The sequence below is a fragment of the Schistosoma mansoni genome, chromosome 2 (assembly GCF_000237925.1).
Source record: "Schistosoma mansoni strain Puerto Rico chromosome 2, complete genome".
Taxonomy (NCBI): domain Eukaryota; kingdom Metazoa; phylum Platyhelminthes; class Trematoda; order Strigeidida; family Schistosomatidae; genus Schistosoma; species Schistosoma mansoni.
The window spans coordinates 8,977,284-8,987,783 of NC_031496.1; the positions used below are offsets into that span (position 1 = coordinate 8,977,284).

General features: G+C 33.2%; 1 non-coding gene across 1 annotated transcript; it reads left to right on the plus strand.

The window, feature by feature from the left end:
• The first annotated feature begins 586 nt into the window (after window positions 1-586).
• On the plus strand, window positions 587-653 carry Smp_tRNA_01619_Lys_TTT.1.1. The gene has a single exon. It is a non-coding gene (tRNA).
• Window positions 654-10,500: the final 9,847 nt, after the last annotated feature.

Here is a 10,500-nt window from a genome sequence, read left to right on the forward strand (position 1 = left end):
CATTCAGGATTCCATGTGAGGGCTTGTCTTGTGACGCACTTGGGTGCTTTCCTCAATATATATCCTATCCGCTTCCAGCACTTCTTCCTGATTTCTTCCTCCGCTTCTACTAAATAAGTCATTATATATTCACTTAATAATTTTTCTTATCAAAACATAATTTTCCTGTGTTTCATCTTTTTTTTTATAAAACAATTTGTGAAAAAAGAAAAAAAAGAGTAGAAGAATTACATGTGATTAAATTCTTTCAAGTCATTATTGTGCACATTAGATACAGAAAAAAAAAATTAATTTTTCTTTTTTTTAGAAAAATAATTAACTATTTATTAAGACAGTTTAATCAATAAAGTGTATATTTCAAAAAATTTATTTAATGTAATTCATTTAAAACTTTAAACATATCAATTCTTCAAATTGTTTGTTTGAATCTTCCCATCGATGTGTTAGGATTGCAACTGGTCAGTCTCTTATTGGCATATGTGCATACTGTGCGTATTACTTCGATATAACCTTAATTCACAAGCATTATATGCAAAGATGGGTATTGTCTAGCAGTGGAACTTCACCCCATTACACGAGCAAGGACTCAGTAGCTGAGTGGATAACGTGATGGCGTTTTAAGCGAAAGGTACTGGGTTCAAGTCCCAGAGTGAACATCAACTCTGACATACAGGTACATCCAGCTGACGCGAGGTCAAACTGGATTTCACTGCTAGCCACTATCCATCTTTGCTTATATCAATTATTTGTTTAAATTATCAAATAGTCATGAGTTCATATTTCTCTATTGTTTTTAATTATTATCGAATAGTTTCATTTTATAAATCTAAATAAATTTTATATTATCAATAAATTATCAGCTTTATTTATTTTTTCTTTATTTTACTCCATTCCAAATATTCATACACATTAAAGATCTTCTTACTTTATAACTAAACAAAAACCCTAATCAATCAATAAATGTACCATTAACATGACTACCAATTCATGATCAATTATTGATCACAATTTTTTTTTTATTTATTTTTAATTGTCATCCATTTATTAAAAATTTTTAATAAATAAAATTCAATTTTAACTTTACGAATCATAATTTTGAAAAAGGGTTAAAATTAGTAACGGAATCTATCATATAGTTACGGAAATATAAATTTTTTTTTTAAAAAAAAAACATATGACAGTTTTGACATCATAATAAAGAAATTTCATATATATATGATATAAATTTCCTGTTAAACTATGTATAATAGAGAGAGAGGGAAATCGAATTTCCCCACTTTTTTTTCAATATTTACTATTTTTAGAATGAATCATTTTATCTTAGATAAACGAAAACTCTTCCTTCTAGAAAGAATTGATTTAAGAAATATTCAGAAAAATTAGTTCGTTATCATCGTTGATCGTTTTCTAGTAGGAATATATAAAACAAAAATGATTTTCATAGTTGAAAGCATGAGTGAATTGAAGCTAGACCACCAAGGGAGAACCTGAAAGCACTGGTCGGACGTTTCATCCTACTATAGGACTCCTCAGCAGTGCGTAGCTACGATCTTGCCTCACGAGATTCGAACCCAGAACCTATCAGTCTCGCGCCAGAGCACTTAACCGATAGACCAATGAGCCGGCAATGATTTGACAATATCATTCTAAACACCTATAGATTGATGTGATCAATGAGAATTTTTCGTATATTTGTCTATATCAATGACCTCCCCTGTATGATTGAGCATTTTCATTGAACGAATTCAAATTAAATAACAAACGAAATCCTGTTGGTTGTTTGTGAATGACCTAATCTTATATCATGTGATTGATTTATTAATTTTCTTATTGGTTGATCGACTTAATGTAAAATGTTTTTTTCCGATTTCTATCCCAAATAAGATTATATTTAAAGTTGAGATAGATATTGATATGAAGGGAATTACATTGTGAAGCTTAAGCGATAAGTAATATTTATTTTGTGGAAAAGTACTTTTCTAGTTATGTAGCTATAGTTTATTTGTACCTGACGTTATCTTTGATTACTTCGGCCGGCATAATTTTGTAAAGAGAGACATCCTATGAAAAATAGTTACAGTAATCTTAGTTTTGTTTTAAACCATTCTATATATTAAGATAAAACAACTAGTTCTCAAGAATGGAGTTTATAATTAGGTCCTGAATTAAATGAGTTTTTTTTTAAAAAAAATATTTGAACCTTTCACCTTTAGGTTCAAACATATTGAGATGAACCATAAATAGATGGATAACTAATATATTGTATAATAATCAGATATAACTATTGGTAAATGAATTTAAATAACAATATAATACATTACTTTACCTCTAAGTTGAGTTAATAGTAGAACTAGTACGAAGTTGATTATTCGTAGTTTGAAAGGATTTATTTATTTATTATTATTATATAAACATATAAATATTGGTACAAAGGGTCACCGGATATATATATATATATGCGTCACACAAATCTCATTTCATTTGTGTGAGGGCTGTGATACTGCTCAGGTGCCCGAACTGAAGCAGGTAGTTTTCTTAGGAGGCCACATCCGGAGCATTTGACCTAAAGATCTGATCCACAAGGCAGTGGAGCATAGTAAGGAGATGCAGTTCCATGGTAGCCGGTGACCAACAGTTGGTTCATATGCCATTTGTTCCCTCAGAAAACTGGAGCCCATATGCACCATTGGTTCGGAATCAGGGTTTTCCGACTCTCCTAGATGAACTCACCGTGTTCACCGGCCCGGTTAAAGTGCCAGACATTCGCTTTTCGTCCTCTCAATTTCGTAAACAACGGTAATGCCACGAGAAGGCAGTGAGTAGGACTTCCTTGGCAGAGGCTATATACGCGTGGCCATGTGAGAGCGTTTCGAGAGGGAGAGCGGACTCTCCCAACTCCAAGCCGTACCGGACCATTTGGGGATTTAGTAACATTTACTTATTCAAAACATATCTATGACAGTTTAAGTGTTAATTATGTTAGTTTAAAATAATAAGCTGTTTTTCTAAGTAATTCAATGATCCATTAAATTCAAAAAATATTGGAATATTAACTAAATTTAATTAAAACACTTGAATGAAAACTTAAGTCATTTAGTTTTAATAGAAACTGATCACGTTTATTGAAAAACATTCACTTCACTTTAATTATTTACCACTAAATAATCAAGCAATTAATTGGAAAGATTATTTAAATTGTGAATAATTCTCATTAATTGGAATAATCAAAAGTAAAAGAGCAAATATTTATTTAGTTTAGTTTGTTAAATCACCTTGACTACGATAAGTTCATAGTAGTTTGAATAGATATTAGTGTTTTCATAGTTGAAATCATGAGTCAATTAAAGCTAGACCACCATGGAGAACCTGAAAGCACTGGACGACCATTTCGTCCTATTGTGGGACACCTCAACAGTTGCGCATCCACGATCCCGCTTCGCGGGATTCGAACCCAGGACCTACCAGTCTCGCGCACGAGCACTTAACCGACAGACCGATAGACCACTGAGCCGGCATCCAGCGGTGTTAATGTCTAACTTCAACCGATCCACGAAACTAAGCGACACATCCACCAATGTCTTCAGTGAGTTACTATCTCACAACAGACCTAGCTGAACTCCACTGTTCACTGCTTCTCACTAGAAGTATAATATCAAGAAAACCCCTTCTGATAATTTCCTGATTGCTGAAATATCGTGGATGCACACCGCTGAGGAGTCCCATAATGGGACGAAACGGACGTCTAGTGCTTCCAGGTTTAGCTTCAATTGACTCATGATTTCAACTATGAAAACACTGAAATCTTCACAAAACCCCTTCAGTTATTAGTGTATCATAAGCACAAATAGAAACGTTAATTTTAATAATTGTCATTTAATAGGCATTCTTTACAAGTCAAATAAACAAGGAACTATTGAAAGGAACACTTTTAATTTACATAACAATACATAAGATAACTTCAGTGGATAAGATTATCGAAAAAAGAAATTAATTTAGAATATTTATACAAAAAACTGGTGAAAGAGGAAAATATTTTATTAAAGATTAAATAAAGTTCATAGTTACTGACTGAAAGAATGATTCTTTGTTTTTTCAAGTTAATTAGTAATTAAATTAAGGGGCCTTAGGTAAAGCATTTAATGAACCCTGTTGTATATGAGAAGTATTATGATGACATATTCTGTAAGTTATATAATTAAACACATTAGTTTGTTTCCAGGTCAATAAGACCTGGATTATATTAATCTTGTTCTTAATTATTTAGTGAGACTTATATCTATTGTACTTTACGTAATTCATATCAAACTGTAATAACATTTTAATGAAGTATAGTTGTAAAATTAAAACATATAAGTTCATAATAAAAAAAGTCATTTTAAAACTGTGTGTACAATCTGTTATTTCCCGAAGAGAATTATGAATGGTAACTTTTGAGGACTATTTATGAACCAATATGATACCTATATTTCCTATTGTATTATTGTTAAGTAACTTAACTATTCATATTCATGTTCCTTTTGTTATGAGCTTTATTTTGACCCATAGACTATTATTGTACGATTTACCATTTCTGAGCTATACCCAGTCTATTAATTACTGTTCCCCCTTGTAGTGAATAAGAACACGAGTGGGAACAATCGAATGTATTTACACACAAATTACAGAATATCTCACTAAATTCTGATAACCATACAGTAAACAGTTAATTTACAAAATAATAATTAATTGTCTAAACTTTACTGTTCCTTCTGTAAATATCAGTCCGTCTTCTCTGAATTCATTGTTAATGTATTATCGTACAGATTACGCTTCATTCCTGTTCTTTCCTTATCGATCTTATGCTAAAACACATTCTATGTCTGACCATCACCATATACTACTTATGTGGATATAAGTAGATCACACCCGACCCTGTTCACACACCCCATTTGGCCAAATCTTGTACAAGTGTTATTTTCTATTTTATGGTACGATGTGGTCAGTTTGTTTGGTATATAAACCCAGTATGTATATTGCAGAGGCTGTTATTGGTGTTCTGGACTTAACTGGCTGGGCTAGGCAGAAAGCAGGACTGATAAGTACTCAAGACTGCTCATATCGTTTTCGTGTATCATTGCTCTGATCGATAATTCACTTCTCCCTAATTGGCGGTTTTATAATGTCATATAATAACAGGTCACTCAAGCAGTCGATATAACACAATCATTATATAATCCAATCATAAAATGATAATTATGTGATTTTCTTAAGGATTAGTTTCTGAAAGGTTTTCACAAAGTTCTATCGAAAAGACCAATTTATAGAATCAATTCAATCTGGAATTAGACAGTCACTTGTCAATAACAGCGTATGAGAATCGTGTTGTTTGTCAGGTTGATTGAAGTTAAGCATTTCAAACCATTAGATACTAACTTAGTATTTTAAACAAGAATTGTATTTATCACAAATTCGATCCTTTTTTGTAAGTTTATGAATGCAGAGTGATCCCGAAAAAATCCAGAACGAAGCCCAATCGATATGAAACTGCATGAACAATGAAATCGGAGAAGACGGACTGATATTTGCAGAAGGAACTGTAAAATTGAGACAATTGATTGATAGTTTGCAAGTTAACTTTTCTGCTGTATGGTTGTCAGATTTTACTGAGATAGTCTGTAATTTTGTGCTTAAATACATTCGGTTATCCTCACCCGTGTTCTTGTTCACTGCATAAGGTGTCGTTGCCAACCAGGAGGAGGAAGGTTGCCGTTCTGTGGAGGTCGCTGCGGGCCTGGAGTTGAGGTGCTAGTTGGAACAGTCTGGTGTGGAGAGGTGACGTCGAGTGGAGTATTCTGGAAATTAGACATTCACTTGTCAATAACAGAGTATAAGAATTGTGTTGTTTGTCAAGTTGATTGAAGTTAAGAATTTCAAACCATTAGATACTAACTTAGTATCTCAAATTTGATCCTTTTGTAAGTTTATGAATGCAGAGTGATCCCAAAAAAATCCCAAATATTTTCTAATTCAAAATTGATATTAATGTTTCATGAGAATTATCTTTGAATTGTATAAAACTATTCAGACAAATTTATCATGGCTAAATATTAATAGAAATTTATGTTAACTGTTCACTAAATAGTTTTGTATGAACGAATACCGATGAAATCATTGAAGATAACAATGGATCTTTATATAAAATAGTCTGTATAAAATGTTTTTTAGGAATATTTTTTTTAATTGTACAATCATATAAATTTCTTTGATTAGTTATCCAACCAGGTCTGTTGGGAGATATCAACTCACTGAAGACATTGGTGAAATGGTTGCTCAATTTCGTGGATTGGTTGAAGTTAGACATTAACACCATCGGATGCCGGCTCAGTAGTCTATCGGTTAAGTGCTCGTGCGCGAGACTGATAAGTCCTGGGTTCGAATCTCACGAGGCGGGATCGTGGATGCATATTGCTGAGGAGTCCCATAATAGAACGAAACGGCCGTCCAGTGCTTCCAGGTTTTCCATGGTGGTCTAGCTTCAATTGACTCATGATTTCAACTATATATAAGAATTACTAAAAATTTCCGCAAACAACCCAGTAATTATTTATTAGTTCCACAAAAAATGTTTGATGTTTTAATGTAACTTACGTATAAAAATATGTAACTGCGTATGACATACGATAATCTTTACTCCACACTCATTAGTCTGCTAATAATTTTTTTTTACAATTGAGAGATCATTTTCATGATGAAATTATGATAATGAAAAAGACATTTAAAATCTTAGAGTTTTGAACAAATATTTGATTTCGATAAATTCTCTTTAGGTTCAACAGTTATATATCCAAATTAATAATCCGAAGAAAAATGGTCAGGTTAAAGGCAAAGTACATCGTTTAAAGCATGTAAATTTAGGATCGAAGTTCTAGGAATTTGCATTTTCGTGCTCGCGAACACCTCCTAGCGTGACTAAGCAAAGGTTTGGTGAAGAAAGTAAACAGTTCGATATTGGACCATTTAGTAAAAACTGGTCATAGTGCCAGCATAAACCAATCCTTTTCAATTATTTATAGGGTTAGTAATTTTTTGACATAGCTTGTCAGGCTTAAAGTCCTTCAAACGGCTGAGGCAGTAGCCATCAGGATGAAGAAACTGGAGCTATGCGTACGGAAGAAATATCTGCAACCCCTACTCCTCCCTTGGCCAACCACAAGGCCAATTAATCAATAGTAATCTTAGCTATTGGATGACCTAATTTGACCATTGTACTTACGACCTTTCGTAGTCAAATGTAATTGTCTCTTATCTTTATTCACAGATCTTTGTATACATGATTCATTCACTTTGCAATGATCCCTCCTTATTACGTCTTACTAATTTTTTACACAATTTAGTCTTCCACTCGATCGAATTGTAATTGTACTATTATCTCTCTCACCCTATCTGACCCATATTTATTCTGATCACAGATCTTAAATTTTCACTTAACATATATAGAGATTCGAGGTAACATTATATGAGTCACTAACTTCAGCTGGCGTTCAAACAGATCAGAGGGGGTTTTGTGGAGAAATTAGTATTTTCATAGTTGAAATCATGAGTCAATTGAAGCTAGACCACCATGGAAAACCTGGAAGCACTGGACGGCCGTTTCGTCCCATTATAGGACTCCTCAACAGTACACATCCACGATCCCGCACTCGCGAGATTCGAACCCAGGACCTACCAGTCTCGAACCAGAGCCCTTAACCTATTATTTATTCTATTTGGTTTGACAATCCTAAATTTACATGCTTTAAACGATGTACTTTGCCTTTGACCAGGCCATTTGTTTCGGATTATTAATTTGGATACATAATTGTAGAACCTGAGCAGAACTTATCGAAAAGAATATTTTTCTTTCAAATATTAGTCTTTTAATATGATAGGGATCTTTAGACGATTACAATATTTCATTCATGTATAAAACATATTAACAATACTATATTTTGTCGATTGACTGTTGGAAGATGTTTTATTTAAAATAACAATATTAATAATTATCAGAAAGGGTTTTTGTGGAGATTTTGTATTTTCATAGTTGAAAGTGTGAGTCAATTGAAGCTAGACCACCATGGAAAACCTGGAAGCACTGGAAGACCGTTTCGTCCTATTGTGGGACTCCTCAACAGTGTACATCCTCGACTTCGCCTCGAGAGATTCGAACCCAGGACCTACCAGTCTCAAACCAGGGCCCTTAATCATCAGACCACTGAGCTGGCCGGCATCCGATGGTGTTAATGTTTAATTGCAACCAATCCACAAAGTTGAGAAACCGTTCACCAATTGTCTTCAGTGAGTTCCTATCTCACAACAGACGTAGTTTGAACTCCACTGGTCACTGTTTCTCACTAGAACTGCTGGATTCAACTATGAAAATATTAATAGTGAAAAGAAATTTGTGAGCACTTAAGTTCTTGAACTCGATTCCGCATGGTCTGCGATCAGAAACCGAAAACATTCTAAATCAGAGAAAAAACTGCCTAGTAACTTTTAGTTTTTATATCATTTGTCAGCTCATGATATTTAAGAATGAAAGTCGAAACAAAGTTCGTTATTTGAAAAAGTATACTGAAATAAGAAATCAAATTCAACATACAATTTAATATGTTCATAGTTAGACAAAAGAATAATTAGATTATTTGATCAAATCACCTAATTTCCCAATTACTGAAAGAAAATTTTATTCTAAATCGATCGTTTTCCAGATCAACAGTTACACAATTAAGTATTTCTTTACTGTAATCTTCTTTATCTTGTTCTTATCAAAATAATAAATAATTGTGTCATCATTTATTAGCCATCTTTTAATATTTAACTGCTTGAAATAGACAATTAAACGGAATGACATTGATTTTAGTTAAGCAACCATTTAAAAAGAGGAAGCTTTAAACACCCGTTTCATCTTAACATGATACTTCTCAGCAGTGCACTTTCACAATCACGCAACCAATGAATAAACTCAGGAGCTTCGGTGATTTCGGAGTTTTAATGAGATATCCTAACTAGTGGAATTCAAGCATGTCTAGTGTTGACCACCAGATACATTCAAATATGGTTTTGGGATATTGCGACTTGATTGAAGCTGAATATACAATTAACTGAACTGCAGATCAATGGATTGAATGTTCAGCTATCATGCACCAGACTGGAGGGCCTGAATTCGACACTCTTTGTGAGGTGGTGGATAAGAATTGTTGAGGAGTGTAATAGTGAAACGAAATAGCTAATCAGTACTTCTTCGTTTTCCTTAATTGGTTAACTAAGATCGCCTCATATTCCCAACTACAAAACTGATTTTTTTTGAGACAAACTAAATGGTCAAATACCAAAATGCAGTTTTTGTAACAGAAGAAAGAAATGGTCATTCATCAATCTTCAGCATCCAATTATGAATACTTATTCATGTTCTATGATATAATTAGAACTTGCTTCACCGATGTGATGAAATAATTTAGTGAGTTGTAATGCTTCTCTTATGTAAACTTGTTATATCTTCTGGTCGAGTGGATGTCCAGTTAATGTATGACGTGATAAGACCGCCAATCAGAGGGCAGCGAATTATCGATTGGAACAGTGACACACGAAAACCGTACGAGCAATCTAGAGTAAGTATCGGTCCTGCTTTCTGACTAGCTCAGTCAGTTAAGTCCAGAAAACCAATAGCAGCCTCTGCGGTATGAATCATTATTCTCAAACATACTGAGTTTATATACCAAAAAGACTGGCCACATCGTACCAATAAAGTAGAAAATAACATTTGTACAAGTGTTAGCCAAATGTGGCTGTGAATGGGGGAAGCAGTAACTAATAGACTGGGTATAACTCAGGAATGGTAAATCATACAATAATAGTCCAAGGGTCAAAATAAAGCTCGCAATGAAAGGAACATAAATATGAGTTGTTTAACTATTTAGCAAATATACGATAAAAATTATGTGCATAATATTGGTCCATAAATGGATCCCAAAGTTACCATTCACTATTGTTATCGGGGCATAACAAAACTAAAGTCTAGACCTTTTGTGTTACTTTACTAGATATAGAGGAACATTGAAGAAATAATTTAAGGTTGAATATCTTGATTTTAAAACATGCTGAGCAATTAATCCACTTTACTTATCGTTAATACATGCTACGAGATATTCTTGAAGACAACAAAAGAAATGCCTCAACAGATTATTTGCTAGCTCGCAATACAGAATTAGACAACTTAAAAGGTATTTTAAGTTATTACAATTTACTTGAATTGCAAAAATGTGAAAGTCACTGAATTTTACTGGTTCATTGAATTTACATGAATGGATTCAAATGCAGGCATTTGAAACTGATCCTGGACAACATCACTAGTACACACTTATGAAGAGTATAAAACAGGGAAAAAAGCAAATGTTCACTTATTCGGTAAATTTTCTTAGTTCTTAAGATGATAATAAAAATTTGAAATCAATCATTGACTTAGCAAAGTAGTTACATTACTTT